This window comes from Cygnus atratus, chromosome 5 (genome assembly GCF_013377495.2).
Source record: "Cygnus atratus isolate AKBS03 ecotype Queensland, Australia chromosome 5, CAtr_DNAZoo_HiC_assembly, whole genome shotgun sequence".
NCBI lineage: Eukaryota > Metazoa > Chordata > Aves > Anseriformes > Anatidae > Cygnus > Cygnus atratus.
In genome coordinates, this window is record NC_066366.1 from 25,017,501 (window position 1) to 25,040,490 (window position 22,990).

Here is a 22,990-nt window from a genome sequence, read left to right on the forward strand (position 1 = left end):
GCTTTCACAAGGTATTGTTAGGTCAGCAGAGCCATCAATTAGGCTGTCTGAAGTTTTATCACCAGCACAGCAGCAATAAGTGCTGGCCCAGAAAGACTTCTGCTCTTCTGCAACTCCTGCAGTTGGAGCCTGTAAAGGCCGGGGTCGCCGCGAGGTCAGTGCCAGCTGGGGGCGACCTCTGCGGCCGAGCGGGGACACCCAGCGCACGGCACCCGCCGGCCGTAAACCCAGGCACCTCTCAACTCGTTAGGAACAGCGAGCCGCAGGTACATGTGGTTAATATTAGGCCCAAAATAACTTCTCTGCGAGCCGCCCCCCCCCCCCCCCCCCCCCCCCCCTCAGATCAGGCCCCGTAGCTGCGCTGGGTGCTGAGGCTTTTGAATGCCGGCGAAGGCAGTTAGTTGGCCGTGGAGCCTGGATTTAATTTCGCTGGTAATCCAGAAATAAGTGCTTGCATATTTCTTGTTAGCTTAATGCACAACAACCCGCATCGGCACAAACTAAGGCAAATTAATTTCAGCAAAATAATTTTCAAACTTTTTTCGCACCGTTTCTTTCAAAACAGGGCGATTTTCTATCACTCACAAGCCACGCTTGTTTTTGTCCCCCTTCTTTGTGTTTGAGAACACTCCGGAGCTTTTGCACAGGTTTTGTGTGCTATTTCACAGTTCAGACTTTAGGCTGGTGACCCTTAAGGAGTGCTAATGAAGTTGAATACTAGTGTTTAATCCTCTTCAGAAATACTAACATGCCCATCATCCAAAACAGCCTCCAATAATTGCCATTGGGCCCGATCCAAAGCCCAGCCAAGTCTTTCAGTCAGGAACTGAAAACTAAGTTCATCTGCTCATTTAGTAAATTGCTGGCCTTTCTATAGCATAAACTCCGCAAGCCCTTTTGTCGTGCTCCCCTCCCGCCCCCCCGCCTAAATTCCGCCGCAGATAATGAAGGATGGTACACCTTCGCTTGCCTCTCCTGTAATCACAGTTGTGGAAATTTCATTAGACAGATGCATAAATGCTACAAGTAACACTAAAGGGCTCTTTTGCATCTCTCTGTTTACATCCTAAAGACGTTCTTTATTCTTTAAGAAAAGTATAATTCAGTTGTCAGAAATGTCATCCTGCCTCAGAATTAGTCATGACTTCAGGTATTAAAATAAAAACTCAGACACAGTCGACGTACTTGTTTATTCCCTTCTGACTGCAGCATGGGGAAGGCAGTTCTTACCTTGGCGCTGTGATTTCTAGACAGGTTTCCGTCCTCAAAGACAAAGGTCTCCGATAGGACTTAATTTGCTTAGCTGCTTTCCAGTAATGTTACCACGCTGACCAAATGGAGCCTGACCTGAACCTTCTCTAGCCAGCATGCCTTTTATCAGCTAAAGTTAAGGCCAATAGAGATTAACAGGAAAGCCTGATAAGACTGTTTTCTCTTCTCCTATGAGCTTCTAATGGTGTATACAGATGGCAAGGTTTTAAAGAATGGAATGAACGCTTATTTAGGCCTGTAAAAAATCACAGACAACAGACACTGCCTCCCCCCACACACACACTTTTCGTCTTACTAACCTGTTTTCTTCAATCAGACCACTCTTCAGGGAAACCAAATTGCTTTTTATTTATTTATTTATTTATTTTATTTTAACCCCAACCACTTTTATTATTTACATCTGGTGGTCCCCTTATTTATGTCCCTTTCCACTTCCCTGCAAACACACCCTCAGTCACAGGGCTGCGAAGCATTATGGGCCTTGGCTCTCAGCGGGAGAACTCGACACTGTCTTCAAACAAATAATTAAGGGGAAGGTTAAAGGTTCACCCAGAGGTCATATCTTTGGATACTCCTCAGAAAGTTTACATTAGTAAGAAACGGGTGCCCTCTGAAGTGTTTTTTTCAATGGGTTTGCACAACAAGGCAGAACATAAAGAAAATTCTATGTCCTGAAAGGTTCAGGTGACAACTGCTTTACAGTCATGAGCGGGCAAATTTGGATACTCCGCTCTGGTCCTGCACGTTTGACAACTACCATGGCATGAGCTTTTTGGATATTGAAATACTGAAAATCTGGGATATTGAAAAAAACTTGTCCAACCATTCACTTCCCTAGTTCTATTCCCCTGATATGAATAATGGCAGCTTTTCAGGGTGAAGTCTACATAGAGATGATTATTTTGGAAATTTTTCCACTAATTATTTTGGAAATGGGAATTAAAGCCCTAATATTGAGTCCCCCAATCTTTATTTTGCTACAGAGAAAAATAGTAGTAAAAATGATCACATTTGTCCAGCAATTTTTTCCAAACAACAAAAAAAAGCACTTTGCTTTGATTTCTGATTTCATTGTGTCTCCACTTTCCTATTGCGCATGTGAATAACTGCAGGTGCAAATGACAGCCTCTAGACGAACACCACTTTGAAGAGAAGATACTCTGTCATATTCTCAGAAAGATATAGGGGCACAGGGGCTTTAGGCATCCAGATCATTTTGAAATTCCATTCCTGTGATTCCTCTGAAAAATCCTGGCCAGCAATGGCATCAATTATATCCACCAATGGGTGTGTCTGAAAAATTGTACTTGGAATTATTTATTTGAAAAATTGCAGGTGCAAACAGACATACATTTCAGGTCAAGCTGAAAACGGGATCCTAGAGTCGGAGCAGTAGCTACATCACATAACGCATCAGCACAATTGGTAGACAAAAGCACAGAATGCAGTGTTTGTGGATTATTATGTGTCCTTTATACTGCCCCATAAATATGCACAGTGCATAATAGAGACACAGAAACCACAATCCCTGCCCTAGTCTTTACTTTTTTTTTTTTTTTTTTTTTTGAGGCCTTTTTTGAATCCCTCAGGGAGTCATCTCTAGGGCCAAAGGAAAGCAAAATACAGCCTTCTGTACAGCACTTCAGTTGGTGCATTGCAAAAACACTGATGTTATTTTGGCACAAACATCTTCAAAAGGCACTAAAAGACAGGTAAAAAAAAAATAGAATGCCAGTGCCACTATTTCCAGCATTACTCGGAACCCTATAAAAGAGGAATTCACAGCTTTGCTCCTGACACTAATTGCCTGCCTTGTTCATACCCTTCACCCAGAGGCCAAAGATTGAATGGCCTGAAAAGATGAGTAAAATCTATCAACAAGACATGGATTTCTTTGTTACTCTTCTGTTAATAGTAATTCCTATTATTTGGATGATAGCAGCGGTTAGAGGACCCAATGAAGCTCGGTCGTACTTCACCCCACGCTGCACAAACACAGTGTCCAAGAGAACTCACAGTCTGAACAGATTTCTAGGCAAAGCCTGAGGGAGAGGAGACGCCTTCTCCCTGTTTGCAAAGGGGAACTGAGACAGACGGAGATTAAGTGACAAGGCCAAAGTCATACAAGAGATCTTTGGCAGAGCCACACTCCCAACATAGATTTCCTCAGTCCTCTTTCAGCGCTCAGTACAATCTGCTATCCATATGCTATCTTTCCTTTGTTCCCCCAGATTAGCAGTCAGGCACACTGGCAGGGGAGTACAGAGAGAGCTCCCATTGCCACTGTTTGTGCCTTACCTGCTGTGTAGATAAAGAGGGGTCATCAGCCTCCAGGGCTGAGTTGATACCTTCACAAACTCTACATTCATGTGGTACTTGGTCCTCATTCCAGAATGATAAATGAGGTGTGTAATGTTGAGAAATACATGTCATTGACATAGTACTTTTAATGAAAATCTCACTTCCAGCATTTTGCAAGTGACAGATTACCAACCCCCCTTATTCAAACAATAGCCATTTGAAATGAGAGTTTTGTGCTTCTTGTATTTTTTTAATTGCTACCTAAAGCAGCCATATATATTATCTATAGCCAAAGTCTGTCTTTCTCACACAAGTAGTTCTGGTAACTTCGGTGGGACAATTTACAAAAGCACAGCCAACAAAATTTGGCTCAAAATGCACAACAATATGGACTTTCAAAAGAAGTAATTTCATTTTTTATCCAGCAAAAAGCAGTACAGCAGTAAAGGTACACTAGTGAATATGCAGTGTAGTCTGGTGATTTGGTAGCCCTAGTCCTAATTGGTTTCTACCATTGCTAATTAGCATGACAATATAATCTAAATATATGCATTTAATTACATCTCTTCAAATAGAACCTCGGTTTTCTTTGTCCAAAATAAACATGTATTCTGTATTTTATAGGAAGTTCCATAATTAATCTTCTTTATATATTTATCATATTTTATCTCAAGTCCTATCAAATGATGTTAAACTCACATTTACATAATACATTTAATATTTATAATAAGTAACATTCAGATAAAATTGCAGAGAAATGTCTGCAAGTGCAAAAGAAAATAAACAGCAGAGATCTCTTAGTCTGCTCGTTCATGTCTGACACATTCAAAAATAATTTTGTTGTTGTTTTCACTGTCTTCTTGTACATACAGTGTGTTTCAAAACACAAAGACTACTCTGTACATGAATCTAAGTAAGAGTAGTTTTTAAAATGAACTGTTAGTGACCATACTGATTGGAAATCAGAATTAGAAATATCTCCAGCTTTACTCTATGGCTGTCATGGAAAAAATCACTTTAAGTATATAGGGTCACAAAAATCTTGTTTCAGGAAGATGAATAGCATGAAAACTTAGGAAATTACAATTCGTCTCCAAGTTGAGTCTAACCTGAACTCAAACAGAGAGTGGTATCTAATTCCTGTCACTTGACTATACATCTCATGTCTACTGTGAGATGAACTGGTACAAAACTGAAACAGTCTCCTGTAGAAGAGTAGACTGCTCCTTATGAGAAACTGAGGAACAACATGGGCCACCAAGTACTGCTCAAAACTTTTCAATATCAGTCCTCTATTTTCACTTAAAATATCCACCTCAGAAAATGAGGTGTTAAAATACTGCATTTATTTAACAAATCAGCCACTGCATTAAATGGGTTCTCAACTCTATGTGAATAACTGAGAAACAAATTTGTGAGATAAATTCAGTGTCAGTTCTCTTAAAGGATTAATGACCAGGAAAGTTTCGCCTCAGTTTAGATTTTAGCCCAAGAAGACATTTCTGCTCATTTGCTTGAAAAGAATACAAATACCGAGTGAATATTGTCACAGGCTTAGTCATAGCAATAATAAAAATAAGAGTAGCAACAATAATGTAGGGTCAAAATTGTTTATGCACAAAATTTTTAGGTACCCAGGGGAACAGTCTAACAAGATTTTTCAAAAACCTGACAAATCTAGACGAGAAGCTCAACTCTTATTAAGCCTAGGCAAGTGGGAGCTGAGCCTGATGAATAAATTGGGTTTAAGCACCTGCTTCAATCTGCTGAGTAAGAGCCTAAAATTCATTCTAAGAAATAATTCAAATGTTTTCACCTTTGCTGAGAAATCTTTGCCAAAAATGATATCTCAGTATTCGGACTGTGAACATGTCAGTGTTTAGCCCAAGAGTATACTACATGGATCCCTTGTTGCCCAAGAATGCCCTAATTTGGAAGGGAAAATAAGCAATGGAATACTATATTTAAGTCACAAAAAAATGTTTTCATAAGTAACCTAGAAAATTACTTTTTTTTTTTTCCCAGTCTGAAAGAACAGTTTTAGAAATCTTGAGGAGTTCAGAGCAGTCTGAATGAACGTATTAGAAAAGACTAATTTTCAGAAACATTTTATCAATATACCCCATCTCCTTTGTACCAAGCTTTGTCTGTCACCCGAACTTTTATCTGAGCAAGTACAATCTAGTTATCTTACTTTATTTAACTGCTCTCTCCAATATGTATTCTAAACTGACAGAAATAGGTTTAGGTGTCCTTTTGTACGTGTGTGTACAAAAATGGTTGAAAAAGCCCTTGTTTATGCTTCACTGAATATGTGCTGCAACAGGTTATCAACACTTATTTGCAGCGTTCCTTACAGAAAAGTAAAAAAAGCTGAGTTAGTCACCTGGAAATGAGCCATCTAAGGAAGGCTTCCTTATGTCCCAAATACTGAGATATGGAGCCACTTCCATGACTGGTTTACAGGGGAAGAGGGAGGGACAGGCAGGTTAATTCCCTGACAAGACTTCACGTAGTTTTGGTTAGCCTTGTTAGAGAAGGGGGCTTGTGGGCTGTTTAAACTGACTTTCTTAAGCTAATTTTGGTATCTCACATCTCTCATAGGTGTGATTCAGAGGACCTAAGTCAGCAACCACATTTGGTGGAGGGAAGGCTCTAGAAGATGACAGTGAGCATCTAAGCTGGGCGCCTAACAGCCCAAGGCAGGCACTAACAGCCCCGTAGACCTCTGCCACATCTTGTATGTTTATGTTGGATCTTCTAAAAATACGTTATGCCACCGGGAGTTGCCAATTGCTGAAAACCATAAATTTGCCCATCCTGTACCTGTAAGACTGTCTTAAAAATTTTGAAATTTAAACAGCATTCTTCTTAGTATTTACATTCCAGGTTTTTGAGTCATTGTGTCACATTTTTAAACTGCTCTCCTCAGTCACAAAATCTAGAAACTTACTTGGAAAGATTCTCACATAACTGCTGTCTCCTGAAGTTGGGGCCTTGAGTTAACATGAAATAACTTGAGCCTTGTGATAAAATCATGAGAATTGGCAATGGGGACAGCTATTTACCTCAGAGAAAATATGTTTCTTTAAACACATGACTCTTGGTTACCGGGCTACCTTTTCAGATCACAGGAAAACGACTTGGATTCTGCCAAGGCCCTGCTGCGTTTCACACCAAATCACACACCCTGGGCAGCCATGCTCACGCGTGCCCCAAGCCAGCGGACTGTGCAGGGCGACACTGATCACTGCCCAAAGGTGCCCTGGCAGGGACACACCACCTTGCCATACCGACCCGCAGTGGGGTGCAGCTATAGGGCTCCCCGGTGCTCCCCGCCACCGTGAGAGGCCTAACACCTGCCCACACCCCACAGCCTCCCCACCGCCTCAGCACTGTGGGGCTGGAGCACTGCTTCAAGGGCGGGCTGGGGCACCAGGGCCACTAGTGGTGGTGCCTCTGCCACGGGGCATGGCAGCCTCCCCTCAGCCCCAGGGGCGAGGTGGCAGCACTCTGCTTTCACTTGGTGCAAGTGCGTGAGGCCAGGGGGATTGCATGGCCCTGGGCAGCAAGTAGGCCGTGAGAGGTGGGAAGTGAGTTTGGTAGGTGAGGGTAGTGAAGAACCGTGCCACATCTGCACATGCAAAGGGATAGACACACATCTCCTTACAAGCTTTCAGAAAAGCTCAGCTTAGGTGGAAAAGTACCCTTTTTTATGCCCCTTGGATTTCTGGCTGGTAAACAAGGGCCACTTGGTGATTAAGGCCACACTTGCAGCCGTGCAGCAGTCTGGCAGGACCTCATTTCCCAAGCAATGCCTGTTACTCTTCCAGTGTGCCATCAGATTATTCATATATGGCTATTTATCATGCACCGTAAAAATGATCTTTTAAAGATACTTGAAAGGAAGGGAGGAGACAAACAGACATACTTCCTTAGCTATTCATATCTTACAGATAAAATGCAAAGTCAATAGACATAAGCTGTAGTATGTAACCTCATCCTGTACTTGATTTATTGCAGATGGGAATCAACTAGAAACTGAATCACTTTGAAATTTTTACTACTGACATTAAAATTCCAGGTTTGTATACATACATCTTGTGGAGATGCTAAATACTATTTTAGCTAATTTGGCATGTGCTTTGACTTGCTGGCACTTAGACGTCCATGTTAAAGGTGGATAACAAACCTGCTATAAAATCTTAAGTAACTCATGCATTTAAAGATGTGTTAGTTTATTATATTAAACTCATAGGACAAGATTTTTAAAACTGATGACGGTCCAGCAGGCTTGGAAACATAATCAGCTTATTCAGCTTCTTACATAGGAGTTGAGGACTCTAATTTTAGCCAACTTTTTCAAAAAGAATTGTGTAGTTTTACAATATCACATTGAAGTAACTTACACATCTTTTTAACTGTTTCATACTGAGTTTTTTAGCCATCTCTAAATTAACCGGAAAAGGAGAGTTGTCAACAAATTTAACATCTGTTTAACTTCCCTGATCAAATTAGATTAAGGTATTAATTCTGCTTCTTTTCAGTGGAAACTACCTAAGTAGCAACTTGCCAAAAATGCATAAAGGTGTTTAGCAATTATGTACTGGGTATGTTTGAAGAGATCAAGGTGCACTCACATGTCCTGTGCTATGGGTATCTCTGATTAGCTTGTCATCTTCTCTGAAGAAGATGTAGCCCAACTCTCCTATACTATGTAACAGGCCAGCTGTTAGCTGTCTGTCAAGCACCTAAAGTGGACAAGTAGTCCAGGAGCAAAAATGTCACTCCTTTGATCTGGCAAGGAGCAGCTGCTGATTTATAGAGTAGGACTTTGTTCTTCCGTTCTATTTTACTTTCTTTCCTAAGGCAGAACCACAAAATCCAGCAGAAAAAAAAAAGTGCCGTTCTCTGCAACATCAACAAGCTCTGACAACTGCAACAGGGTTTTTCTTGGCCCTAACAAAGCTCTCAGGCATCTCCTTTGACGCTCACCTTTTTTTTTCCTTCTTCTTTTTGCAATGCGGTAGTTATTGTTTAATTCAGCTTCTGTAAATGGAATGGACTGTGGCCAGCAAGCCTGGGGCATAAACACACCTGTATGAAAGAAGCCTTATTGTAGCAACCATCTACAACCAACCTGCACATGCACTACCAGTTCGTGAGTTCAGAAGGAATGTTCCATTTTCCCTGACAGTAAATTTTGCCTTAAGATAACAATTTTTTTTGTACCCACTGTCCTGTCTTGACCATGAAGCTTGTACAATTTTTCATTGTTATTAAAATCTGAAGAAAAAAATAATATGTATTTTTCTACCTGTAACCAGTGGACCTAAGGAAATTGCATCTGAAGAGCCCTTTTTTAAAAAATCACAGACAAAATAGATTTATAGAAACATAGTGCTGAAAGTTTGAGAACTACTGATCCCAAAGATACCCTTTCTGTTTCAGGGACAGCAATGCAATTGTAGCCACCTCCAGTTTATACTGTTACAGATTCTCCTCAAAATAAAATAAAAAATTGTAAAACAAGTATTTAGTAAGAAATAGAACTTGATGCAACTAATTGGACTGTGATACCACAGCCCAGACTAAAAGCTCTCTTCAGTTCTTTCAGACTCAGGTGCTGAATAGATGCTGTCAGACAATCAGTGACTATACAAGGTGTTAAACTCCTGCCTCACCTACTGGAATGGCAAGGAAGTTTCCTCTGTTGGAGCTGCCCCTTTTTTTCCTTTCTGATCTGTTTTCAACTTTATTAGCTGAAAAAAAGTACTACGGGCCACAAGAAAAAACTGCAGTATAATGCTGGTGAGCTGGAGAGGAGTATCTTGTGTGCTTATGGATTGGGAAGGGAACCACACAACAAGCTATGTATTGACCCTGGTACATGTCTGCACACATGCTGTGTTCACACTTCTTTATACTGTAACTTTAAAAACAGGCACAAAAGGTTTACAGAAACAAAGAGGTGAGGGTGGTGGGGGCATCATGACTACAAGGTCTTTTGCATATATGTTATCTTGTGGAAATAAATAAAAACTATTACAGCCAACCCCCTAAGGAAGGCAGGAAAATGATGATGTACAGGATAGTATAAAATGATATATTAAAAACTGAGCTGTCAGTGGAACAATAGAATATTAAGCAAAAGTCCATAATAACTGGCAGATATTTAGCTGTAGACATCTTCTTATGGTTGGTGGGTACTAAAGTGAACATGAGAAGAAAGAGAACTAGTTAGGTAATTAGAAGTCATGGGCATATATAACACATGAAGTACAAACAACATCCACCCCCCATTTTATATCTCTTATTCAGATACACCTAATCATCTCTCAGTAAGTCATACCTACGTGCTGATATCACTTGTGTTTTGGTCTTCACACTGGTTACAGGAGATTCAACTTATGTTAATCTTCTTTCTCTCTCTAGATACAGAATCACGTTCACTTTTCTCCTTTAATTATTCAAATACTGGTGGCAAGTCTTTTATCAAACCAGAGGGTCTTATGGCTTAGTAGCTAGAGATGTGTCAGCACCACAGACACCATGGATTGCAGCCTCCATGTTACAGAATACTTGCTCCACAATGACTGAAGATATTGCCAGCATAAGTATGGGATGGCTACATTGTTTAAGCATGCTAAAACCCAGTGGCAATTGTACCTATCCTCCCTGTATCATACTGGCAAAGTCTTTACTCCATCTCATCCCGTTTTGTGTTCTCTATACCACACAGGAATCACGTGAAAATGCTTTAAAAACATTTTTGAGAGTTTGTTAGTACATTAATGTGTTCCATGTACTCCTGTGTGTCAGTTACTGTAAGCCAAACTAGTTTGAATTATGGAATCGAAAAATTAAATAACCTCTGTGGAGCTGTTTGCCTGTCACTCTGTATCCCAGGCTCCTGTACTTTCAGACCAGAGCTTCATCTCCCCCAGGGCTCAGCTCTTGCTCCCCAGACTACCTTGCTGGCTTGCCAGAGATAATTGCAAACTACATCTGGCAAGTCAGTGATAAAGCTTGCTGGTGCTCTGCAGGGGTCCTAGATGGCCAGATATGGTGTGATTGAGGACATATATATGAATGTTGTACCATTTCTCATCACTATGCAGTTTTCATTCTTCTGAACAAGCAAAGGACTGAAACTGGGAAGAATTGTGCTTTCTGAAGCACTTAGAAGGTTAGGTTCCTCTGATTTCAATACTGTTGTGGCTTATGGGCAGAGCACAGCACAGGAAGAACCTGTGCTCAAGTGCACCACATTTAGGTTATTGAGCTCCCAAGCTAAAGAGCGGGTTGTTGTTGTTATTATTATTATTATTATTATTAATTATTATTATTATTTTCTTCTCTCTTCTCTTAAAGGACAGGTAGCTGGAGAAATACCTCTTAATGTAGTCACTGCCATTTACATAGCTCATGTGAAAATTAAATCACGCCACAAAAAGAAACTTGAAACTGAGCACATATTTCTTCGATGAAAACTGGCCAGTTCTGTAAAGTGTTCCACTATCCCATGTTTTGCATACAATTGAGATATCTATTATGAAATGAAGCCCAATCTATATAACCTATCTAATATTTATCTTTCTTTATGAGAGCAGTTTGGAAACTGTGTGTGATCTTACATAATGTTAATAACTGGTTGCTGATGGATTTCCGCGTTAATTCTGACTGTTCTGACTGGTCTGGTGTTGAGGCTTAATTTTTAGTAGAATTTCACTAATTGTTCCTGCACTGCGTAGGGGTGAAGGCATCTAAGAATATGTGTATAAACCTGCATTTGAGCCCATAAAATTGGTAATTGCAGGGCTGTATCCAACAATGCTAATCACTTTAGCCTGATCTAGTTAAAGCACTCAGATGTGTAAGTAAAATCTTTAAAATGACCAAGTCCTATTATAAAACTTAGCGTAGGTTCTGTAAAGCCCATCTTAATGTTCAGTGAAGTTTAGAATTAGAAGGCAATATTAGTAAAGAGATATCGATCTTTGGTGCCTAAATTGTAGGTGATCTGCTACCAGGGAAATTCCTGTCTCTGGTTAGATGTTCCAGGAATCACCAGAAGATGGACTTAGATACCTAACAACCATTAAAAAAAACAACAACAACAACAACAAAAAAACAACCTTTCACTTAACAGGGAAAGTGCCTAAACTCTTTTGGAATGTAGATTTCTGCTTTTTAACACCCTATCCCATCAACACTTTTTCTGCTGTGTTTACATGTATCGTAACAGCACTCTGTCTCTGAGTTAGACACAGTGTCCAGTCAGGTTTCCTATGGATCATTTTAGTGTGAGAGACATTTAAGACAGGTCTGTTCTTTCTTATAATAACATAGATAAAGATCTCTTTCCTTTATAGCTGACACCATAATTATTTGAATATTTATCTGGAAAGAAGGAGATCAAGTTTTGCCTCCCTATCCTGCTTGATTTGGAACAAAGACTTTAGCTTAGGTTCTTCACATATTCTTAAACAATATCTGAATCACCAGTGTATTCAGTACAGTGAACAAAGCCCTTTCAGTTCTCATTCTGAGATGTTCTGCCACCTGAAGTAATTATACAGTCATTGTAATTAGCCAGAAATTAACTCTCATACATCTTAAGTTGGAGCCCCAACCAAGAGGCTGTACAGTGAAGCCCTTGTTCTTATTTAATTTTGTTCTACTGACTAGTCGTTACATACACAACAGAATTGGCAGTCAAGAGAACAAGAAAGGCATGATAGAAGACTGAAGATGGAGCATTATGTTCAATAGCCCATTGATTGGGAAACTCAAATCACTTGGAACAGTTAAGACAATGATTTAAATCAAGATGAAGAGAAGACCTGCAAACATATATCCTATTTAACAAGTGAATTTTCTAGCCAATGAGCCATTGAGTACAGCACTCCCTCTACCCCATTTGCCTCTTTTGTGTAAAGCCTGGTATGGCTGATACATGACAAGACTTTGGCTGGATTGGGCCCCTGGGGAGATACACTGAAGCAAGGCTGATTTTGTGTTTAAAGTTGTGTTTCACTCTGGAGCATGTTATGCTCCAGAGAGAAACACAAATACATAATACGTATGTATTTGTGTTCCCGCTCCTCTCTCCTGGAGGTCCCATCTATATAAAATTACTACGGTCAGGGCAATATCTTGCTAATCAGTACTGCTCGGGTTACAGTTAGCAGTTTCTCAGTGATAGCACATTCTAAGCTAAGTTTTGTGTGTGCTCACCAATAGAAACAAGGAGATGTGGACCAAACGATTTTAGGCATCTCAGGACTGGGCAGCAGCTAGGTGAGGATACTGGAATTTCAGTGATAGCTAAGGACAAATATCAGCTTAAACTAAAGATTCCAGGGTTATTTTTTTTTCTTAACACTCATAGACAACTCAGTTGATATACATATCTAACAGATGTGTTCATGAGGAAATACTTTGTAAAACATGCTACACAGATCTTTTACCTTGACTTAAATGATTTATAAGACAATATTGTAATAATATTTTTCTAAGAATTTTGAGTCAAATTTTAGAATGCCTTTAGAGAATCTTTGAAAGAAACACAAATTTTAAGGTCAATACAAACATTATGTAAAAAAAAAAAAAAAGCCTGTGAAAAGGGGGAAAAATTCCTCAAATTCACATGCAGTATCTTCCATCTACATAGTTCAGCATTGTGCTTGAGTGCATAAGATTTTTAAAATAAATTTTATAAGAAATTCACTATAAATAAAATGAAAACAATGTTTTCATTCTGATTCAGTGTCCAAATTGAGGAGAATATAGAAAGAGAAATCAGTAGTTAGAAGAGGGAAAGTTATGTTTTTCTTCTTTGAATTACTAAAGTATCAATGGCATGTGTACATTTCTAGGAAAAATGCACTTCTTAAATCTGATAGTAAAAACCTTGCAATGTTTAACTACTTTAGAAACCAACTGTGCCTTATTTATGACATGTAAACTTTTAGCATGACAAAGTATAAAACAGAATAATAAAGGCAACAAATGCAAATTCCCTAGGAGTCAGATGAACTAGTAAGGTGAGTTAGTTTCCATTTCCTTTTCTTGATTCTTTCCCAGTTGTTATATTCAGTCTTTCCAATGTGACTATATTATCATCCACAAAATTTTTAGCATCATCGTAACCATAAAAGATATATTTTATATCTTTATAAATCACATGAGACTTAGCAGACCCCAGTAATGCCACATCTGCTTTAATCCTAGTAAATTCTAGCCTAAGACAGCATAGCCTGTGGTGTCTCACCTGAGTTCTCAGAGACATTTCAGAAAATGCATTAGCTTTGTGAGTCAGTGAAATAAATGCAAACAAATATAGTGGTAAATAGCCGAAGAAAAATTTAGCACTCTAAATGGGTTTTGACAGAAGCCTGAGTTGAAAAATCTAACTCTTTTATGCATGCCCTTTAACCACCAATCAATTTTGCTGAGATGAGCAGTCCAATTAGCTTCCTAATTTTTGATGCCTGATGAATCAAAATTAAAACAACATAAAATAAAAAATAAAATCATGTATCTAGAAGACCAGTCTTCTATTGGTAGAAGAAACTAGAGTGTCTGGAAAAAAAATCCCGATATCAAATTCCACATCCTAATTTAAAGTACTACTACTACTACTACTACTACTATAATCCAGGTACCTCATTGCTAGGACAAATTTGATGCAAAGATGTGCAGCTAAGACTGGTGCTTAAAATTTTCAAGTGCATTAAATTCAGGTAAAAAATCAGTAAGTGAAAAGTTTTGTGGCCACGCTTTACATCCAGACTGAAAAAAAAAAATCATCCTTCTGCCAAAGTTATCCCAAGTGCTACCTAGATCATGTACTGGTTTTCCAATAAAGCACAGGCCTATAATAACTGCTTAAGCATGCCATAGAGTATTAATCTTCCTCATGAACTCAGTCCCAAACCAGTTTTCATGGAGAGAAATTAAGAGATATGTACAGGTAAAGGAGAAAATATATGGCTAGCCAATGATACAGAAAGGCTCTTTGGGTACAGAAAGGCTTTTTGGATGGGAGCTATGGTAGAGAGGAAGGATTTTTCAACTGAGATTGCAGAACAAAGAGGAGGGCAGTATTAGATGATTAGAGAAGAGAGTATGAAAAAAGAGACATAGATGTTGAAGTAGGTTTTGACATTGTTTAAAAAAAAACACATTGAAATGGATCCGTAAAAGGATGGGGGAAGGCTGCTGAAGTTTCTAAAGTAGGAGGTAATTTTGATGCATGTGTGAGAAGGAAGCATAAGCATGTGGCATGTTAGGGGGAATGAAGAAACATAACTTAGAGTCCTGAGGGAAGGGAACTACAATAGTCAAGGTGCGAAGAGATGAAGGCATATGCAAACACGACATACTGTCAAAATAGAAATAGGAAGGAGGGCAGACATTGAAGATGTGAGGGACAGAGCAACACTAGGAATTGCATGTAGATTTGGGGCAGTGGGAATAAATGTGTGAGATGTCCTAGAGGGTTATGAAGGACTAGGATTTGAATGTCCAACAGAATAATTTTGCACCATGATCAGTCAGTTTTTTTTACCAGGTTATAAACCCATCTATATAAAATGCTTCTATCTAAAATGCAAACTTCTTTTAGAAAATACTCTGTTTATTGTGATAGTTTGTTAGCCAAGCAATCTCTGCAGTGTCTACAGCTGTGGCTTTCTTCATCTCATCAGTAATTTTAACTCTCTTATTAGTGTGAAGCTTTTCACAGTATTTAATAATTATAAATATACTTCCCTCCAGTTCTTGAGTTCCATTTTTTTTTTGAGTGTACTGTGCTTTCTTTAACATCTACATAATTTGCCCTCAAAATCATTACAACATCACAACCCTTTGGAACAGAAGAAGCAAATACGGTTCTGATAAAGGTTTGCTTTTTTTTTTTTTTTTAAATAGTAGCTTTGAACATTATACATTTATCTACAATCAGTATATTTCTTCTTATGGTAGTCCAAATAACCAAGTCCTGAAATGGTATGCATCTGTGTGAGAGGGGGAACACTACATCTCATAGTTGTTTAATCCTCAGTGTTGTTTGTTGTGTGAAGAGCAGAGTAGGCTTTTACTTATAACTGTTTTAAACTGCTCTATGACTCTCCAAAAGACCCCTGGGTGAGGTTAGCACGATACACAGCTTGATTTCTCTTAGCAGCACTCATTCAGACTGACAGCACCCATTCATTCACTGGAGACTAAACAACATATATATATATACACATATCTATCTATCTATCTATCTATCTATCTATAGATATAAAAGACTTAACTGTTGGGCTTACTGACTCCTGCAAGGGCAGCTACACTATCATTACCACCAAGTGCATACAACCTGAGCTTGATGTTGGCCTACTTAAAATTACTATTTGCTTTGAAGGGTTGGCAAAGCAATTTATAAAATTATGGGGTGAAAGTAAGAGAAGCCCCATTAAAAGGTTTTCCTTTCCTTTAAAGGAGAGTGAACTGAGTAAGACTCTCTGAGTTTGACCCACTTATTACCTCTGTACATTTGTCTTTATTAACATCTATTAACTGATTAGATTTTCCTTAGAAGTAATTGTGCATTTTTAGATAATTGTATCATCGTGGCTTCTTACTGGGGAAAGGTATTATATCCAAACACTTAGGACAGATAAAACTAGATGGATGTATCTGCCTGTCCATCCATCTGTCCACTAAAGAAACCTCTGAATATAGAGAATTTAAAGCAGTTGTGCAACTAGTAAATTGGAGGTACATTCTTAAGAAGGAAAATACACTTAATTAAATAGGTGTCAAAATTATTTTCTTGTCAACATCCACAATATCCATGATGCAGTGATGTTGTGTAATTGTTCGTATGGAATACTAGTTTTTAGAACCATAATGAGTTGCTATTAGAAAAACCGGGGACATATTATTAGTATCCCCACAGAGTTAACTTCTAAATTATTTATACTTGCAACACTTCCATGTAATGGCAGTTTTAAACTCAAGCAAACAAAGCAAACCACACAATAAAGAGAGGGAAAGAGAAATGTACCCAAACCATTCCTGAAAGCATGTACCTAAAAAGGCGAGTCAAAACTAACCAGATTCTGTTTCCTACTCAAATCCTCATGAGCTTTGCAACAGACAGCATCGAAGCTTTTTGGAGTTGTGTCACCTTGATAAAGGATTGAACAGCAGTGTATCTGTTTTATCTCTCACATCTGAAATGTAAAGGAATGCAACTTTATTTGTCTGGTGCAAGTTTGCTCATTGTCTTTGAAATTCCACAGTGGACACTTCACAAAAAAAGCTTAACTATCAGAAAGGTGCAGATGAGACCAGAGTCTTGTGTTACTCTTAAATTCATCCCCTAGGCTATGGTGTTATGTTTGCACAGAAGTTGGGGGGCGGAGGAGAGGATTGTTGTTTTTATACAAACTTAGCATTGTGAATTATTTATTCTGCTTTCCACACTTGTTTTACTAATACACAGTGTAATGATAACACTTTAAGTAGAGTCAACACTTCTCAGAAAAATTGAGATGGAATGCCTTTAAAAAAATAGAATTAGCCAAACTCAAGTCTGCTCAGTGCACAGAGGATGTGGGTGAAATTAAAGAGAAAATAGCTCTGACTGAAGGCTCTAATGGTCTCCTCCTGGTCTTAAACTGTGTACGTTTATGAACAAATAAACACCATCCTGTTCACTTTCCATTAAGTTATCTATGAAGTTTTGCCTTTACAATCAAAACAAATTCCAGCTGAAATCGCTGTCTTATTAACTTACTGAGCAGCTAAACCTGGTTTCTCTAAAAAACAAATTTCTACTCCACAAAAGGGAGGAAAAAGCATACAGCATGTGGTGGTTTTTTTGTTTGATTTTTTTTTTTTTTTTTGCCCCTGGAAAAGGAGTATGTATCTAAACACTCTCATCTTTTTGTCAGTCACAATACAAACAGGTTTTAAAAGTATCCAGTTGTTCTGAGTGCCTCTCTGGGTATTTGGATTAAGGGACTCAAAATAAACATACAATGAAAATGCTGGCCTTCTTTTTAAGGAAAATGAGCCTTACATGTATGAAGAATCTGATTTGCCTTATATTACTTCAATTGTACATCAGCACCCTCCTTGATTATCGTGGATTTGCATTAGTTTAAAATTGGAGTAACTGAGCAGTGGATCAGGCCCAATAGTCAGACATATGTTTTCCACTGGATAATGGCTACTTATATATTTATGAATTTTAAAATGCTTTTCAATCCAACTATCATTGTTACTATGTGCAGGAAGTAAAGAAGTAAATTGCAACCAAGCTTTCAGGGGTTTATTCCCTCATGAAGCACTTGTATTGCAAGTGTCACAGGAGGGCAACTGTATAGTGCCCTCTACATAATAAATGACACTGTTGAATATTCTTAAAGTAATGTCTGTGTGTGAGTGGTTTTGGGGACAGAGCTGTTATCTGTTGGGTTTTACATACCTAATTACTATGCCATCATTTCTTTAACCCAGCTTCACAGAAAATTTCAAGGAGGTTTAAAATAAGCAGTACTCAGATCTGTTCTGTCCTGATCACCCATAGAAACAGTGAGTACTCTCAGGGCCATAAACAGCTTTCAGGCAAATGTGTAATTCCGGTGTCAATTGGAGTTATGTGCAGAGTCTCAGAGCAGAAATAGTATATAGCTCTCCACTCCTGAACATGACAGTCATAATAAACCTTAACCTCGACATTCCCTGCTTTCCTCAACCACAGCTAAAAATGTTATACACATTTATACCATCTAATGAACCAGACATTAAAAGGAAACCACAGATCTATACCAATAGATTATCAGGAAGAGAAGTGTGAAGTGGATACTTGCTCATTGTAGTATCATGGTAGTTACAAAGAGGAAAGACCTAATACATCATCCTCTTCATCCTTCTGCAAGAGTAAGGGATAATCTACCAACAGAGGTCCCACCATCTACCGAAATAACAGTTTGTAAACTGGATAGTGCAAACAAACAGTGCAAAAACCTAGGGAATAGAAACTCAGACTCACCATGGTGAACCTGGAAAGAAAATGAATGTTTATTTTACTCTCCTTTGGCAGCAATACAAATGAAGGATAAACCACCGATTGAAGTAGGTTGTTGGGTTCAAGTGAATTGTCTTGTTTCTGAATCTGTCACATATTCTCTTTGTATAGCCCAATTAATTGTAGATGGTGAATCTGTTTATGAAAGGAAGTGAGAGGATATAAGATTTCTTTTTCTCTTTCAGGAGCAAATGGAATTTAGATTTCACTCCTTTCCCACCCACACGTCCTTCAAGTCAGAGAAACAATCAGCACTGAAATGATAGCAACCTGTAGCAAGTGGTGGTCAGTAATGAATATATATCACTGTGATGAACAAGGGTGAAGTAGGAAACAGTGCTTTTGTTATGCCTTAGAGACATTCCATGCTATCCTTATAGTTTTGTTAATAATCAAACCCTTAGTCTACCTGAAGCTCAGTTTCCAATCAGTTAATGATATCAATAATTATTGCTTCCCCACATTTTCCTTAGGTTTTCATGATACATTTTCTATTGTTTTTGAGACAATTTGATAATGCAGGGCACAAAAATATCTGGATACTAATATATCCATGCCTGTACACTGCACAGGATTTACCTTCTGCTGATTGAAATTCTGATGATGGCTGAAGAACCGATTACACTAGCTACAATTACTAGAGTCTGGTTTACAATTTGTTCTGCAACTGTTATTCACATGTAACTTTTCAGAAGTCTTTCTAAGATTATTTTTTATGTGGGATAATTAGCCTGATATTTAAGAATTCTAATCTCATATAAATGCTCAATCAAAACACATATTTTCCTGTGAGCTAAAAATGCCTGGATTTCAGTTTTGATTCTCAAAAGAATGTTATTGTTCCTGCAGGACGTGCAATGGAACATAAAAGAGCATTTTACCTCACCATTTGAATTGGATGTTTTTTTTTTCTCTTCTCCGCTTTTTTCTTTATTTTTGAATGTTTAATTGATTATTGTTGTCTATTGTGTTTTTCTTTTTTGTTGTTGTTTTTTTTTTCATTGTCTTTATCTTCTTCTATAGCGTGAATTTACTGCTTTTAGAAAATCTGCAAAAAGACTGCTCTTCTTACACTGTGCTTCTTATTTCATTTTGAAATAAAAAATAGTGGTTTTCAATTTCAGGACCCATTCAGTTAGCCGTCTCTCTTCAGGGACTACCAAAGAGGATGCCAATTAATTCTGACTGTATGATGCGTACTCCAAAGCCCACCAATTCACTTCTTACAAACCACAAAACAAATGCCGTTAATTGACTTTTGGCAAGTGCTGATTGCAACTGGACTAGAACTCATGACTGAAATTGTAAATGTTTCAGTGTAAGAAATACTTCCTTATCCATAAAATAAACATTATACCAAAGTGGTAAGTAGACAAATTACTATGTCCTTGTGAATTGCTAAGTCAGTGCCTCCCTCAGAAAAGGGAGACGAAAGAGAAGGATAAAAAAATCCCAGCAAAGAATATTTTACCTTTGCAGGCAGCAAAAGAAATTAAAAAAAATAAATCTAAAAAAATCCAACCCAGCGATGAGAAAGAAGAGGAAAAATCAACCACTGAATGTGGGAGGACACTTCATATTTTTCATAACAGGTGGCTCACATGAAAACACATCCCATCAGCTTCCTGATGAAGTGAACACCATGGAGGGGAATGGCAAAGTCAATCTACTCTGGCTTATAGTGAAAGAAGCAACTTGCTAGAGGCCAACTAATGAAAAAGAGTTGGAAGTATGCTGAAATGTCAGGATCCAGATGTTTTCGTGGACTTAGTTCTAGGCCCATCACAAGAAATAGTAAGTCTGATTTCCCTGGTTTTGCACTATAGGGAAGTCTCTCAACATCTACAGAGTTTCCTCACTTACTTCAGGATAATCAAGACTGTCATCAATCAGACCCAACATCTCCTGAAATTTGCTATCATATTTTGTAGAACGTAAACTGCAGGCCCAGTCATTACTGGGCCCTGGAGGAAAGGTATCAGTAGTAAACATCATTGCTTCAATTTTCCTTTTCCTTGAAGGAAAACTATTTTATATACTTGAAAATGATAAGTTAAAAAGATGTTCAATTATTTCATTTGCAGACCATTTACCTCAACCTGGAGATTGACAGCAGAAGTGAACTGTGCACACTAGAGCACTTTCTAATTTATTTTAAACAGATATTAGTTGCCTGCTTTATATTAGATAGGGACAATAATTTTGGTGCCCTTTTTTGAGCATTTGAATGTAAGTAATGAATACTGCATTTCTACTTGTACAATTTGCATTTCCCATAGCTTTCCTTCCCTCAAAAGAGTGCTCCTGGAAAGTAAGTCCTCCAATAAACATACTGATATGAAAAATCCTGGTCAAAGTAGAGTACTAGGGACCAAGTCTCGAGACTACATGGGTAGGGGCATTGCTGGAGGACAGACTGTGGAAGTAATTTCCCTTTGTGTTGCCTTCATGGTGGTATACCCTGCATTGCTACAGTACCACAGTTCTTTTATATTGGTAAACAGTAAAGTCACTAAATATATTGGAGGCAACTCATACATCCCAAATTTTTTGGACTATGCAGTCATAAAATCTGTGCCCTGAGGTCAACGTAAAATATCTGTATCAGGTACAAGTTTCCTAGTGTAGATTACAGATGTCTTTCTGTGATTTCGTGTTCTGGTGAAGAGTATTGATGGACTGTAACACCATTGTGGATCTGCAGGTATCTGCAGTTATGTGCTATTCTCTTCATGTCATGACACATGAAGAAAGGAAGAGAAGAACAAAAATTGCTACAGTCCTTCAACATGGCAAAAAGGGTCCATTCCTTGCCAATTGTCAGGACTGCTGTATCTGTATGTATAGTTCTGCAAAAGTTGTTTGAATAAATTATTGCAACTGCTATTTGAGTACTGATTCAAAATCAAAATTAAAATCTGTGGAAAAGCACCAGTTCAGGTCAACAGGCTTTGATACAGCACCACAGACAGTCCGAAGGAGAGGTTAAAGGAATGAAACCACTTTGAAAATGTGATCTTAAACTGCAAGCTCCCAACCACCACCTCACTTACATTACCTATATAATGCCCCAATGTGACTTTCCCAGGAAAGTCAGAGAATGAGGCAGCAAAGTGCAGTTATATTGAGGAGGAAAAGACATTTTTTATGTTTTTATGTTATTTTTATGCTTTTACGCCTAACATATTTTAATGCTATTTTCATGTATTTTTATCTTGCTCTATAATATATTGTCATAAAACAGAAAAATATATTAGTATGAGATTCCAACAAATGGCTTTTGCAGTTTTTCACCAGCTTACCTTTATTACTTCAGTGTTTAATTACTTAATGTTTTAACATCTTTGTGGAAGTATGCAGCTCCATCTCAGTGTTACAGCCTGGTAACCCTACACTGTTCACATGGTGAATCCACTTGCTGACTTCACTGCTAGTTCTTACTGTCAGAAAAGCTGTGCAGACTGTTATAACCTTGTCAGGTGATTGAATAATTTAGGGAACAGATTTCCAAAGCTATCCACGTACCTAAAACAGACATGTGCTTTGTGGTATTTAAAAAGCATGTGAGGGCCATTTGAAACTGACCCACTATTACATGGATGCTGTCTACAGTGAGCTTTACATCTCAGCTGCAGCTTCTAGGAGCCTCTGCATTATGACTAGTAGGTTTAGAAATAAGATGTCCTGGACTAGTTCTCAGAAAAAGGAAAAACATAAGTTTCTGAGTAAAGTTGTAGGAAATATTTGCAGGGAACATAAAACTAACGTAATAGTGGGTTTCAGTAGAAAAAATAAACCTTAGCCCAGGTTCATAGAGTGATTAAAGATTCTCATCTTTAATTTTGCATTACCATCATGTTGTATTTCAAAAATGAAGGAAATGTTATAGCCAAACTGATGCCCGAACCGTAGCACTGCTTCTGGATTTGTCTCTGTTTTTTGGAGAGAAACAAAATTTTGTGTTTAAGTGGGAGTTTTTACATGTAAAAGTAAGCATTAAGTCATGTGGCTGAAGACTAAAGCTGCTCCTCAGAGCTGCTTTTATGCAAACAGGACTCTCTAGAACCTCCACGTGCCACAGACTGTTGAGACTTGCTCTCCCCGATTTAGCAGTTTACTTAAGCGTGTGTCTGTCTATAAGCACATCGATAACTTCATTAACATGACTGAGGGTTAGGCAGGTGCTATGACAGCCTAATGGACTTAGGCCTCATCTGAGGAATGAATTCTGAGAATGTTTGCTCCTGAACAAGTCAGCCAACAGTCACTTCATTTTTTTAACTGATCAAACTATTTGGTCCATTGTATCAGTGGCCCTTGATTAAC

General features: G+C 38.3%; 1 protein-coding gene across 5 annotated transcripts in view; it reads right to left on the reverse strand.

The window, feature by feature from the left end:
- The window catches only part of MEIS2 (Meis homeobox 2), a 171,895-nt gene that overhangs the window by 7,043 nt on the left and 141,862 nt on the right, over positions 1 to 22,990 (reverse strand). The gene's annotated exons all lie outside the window — the stretch shown is intronic.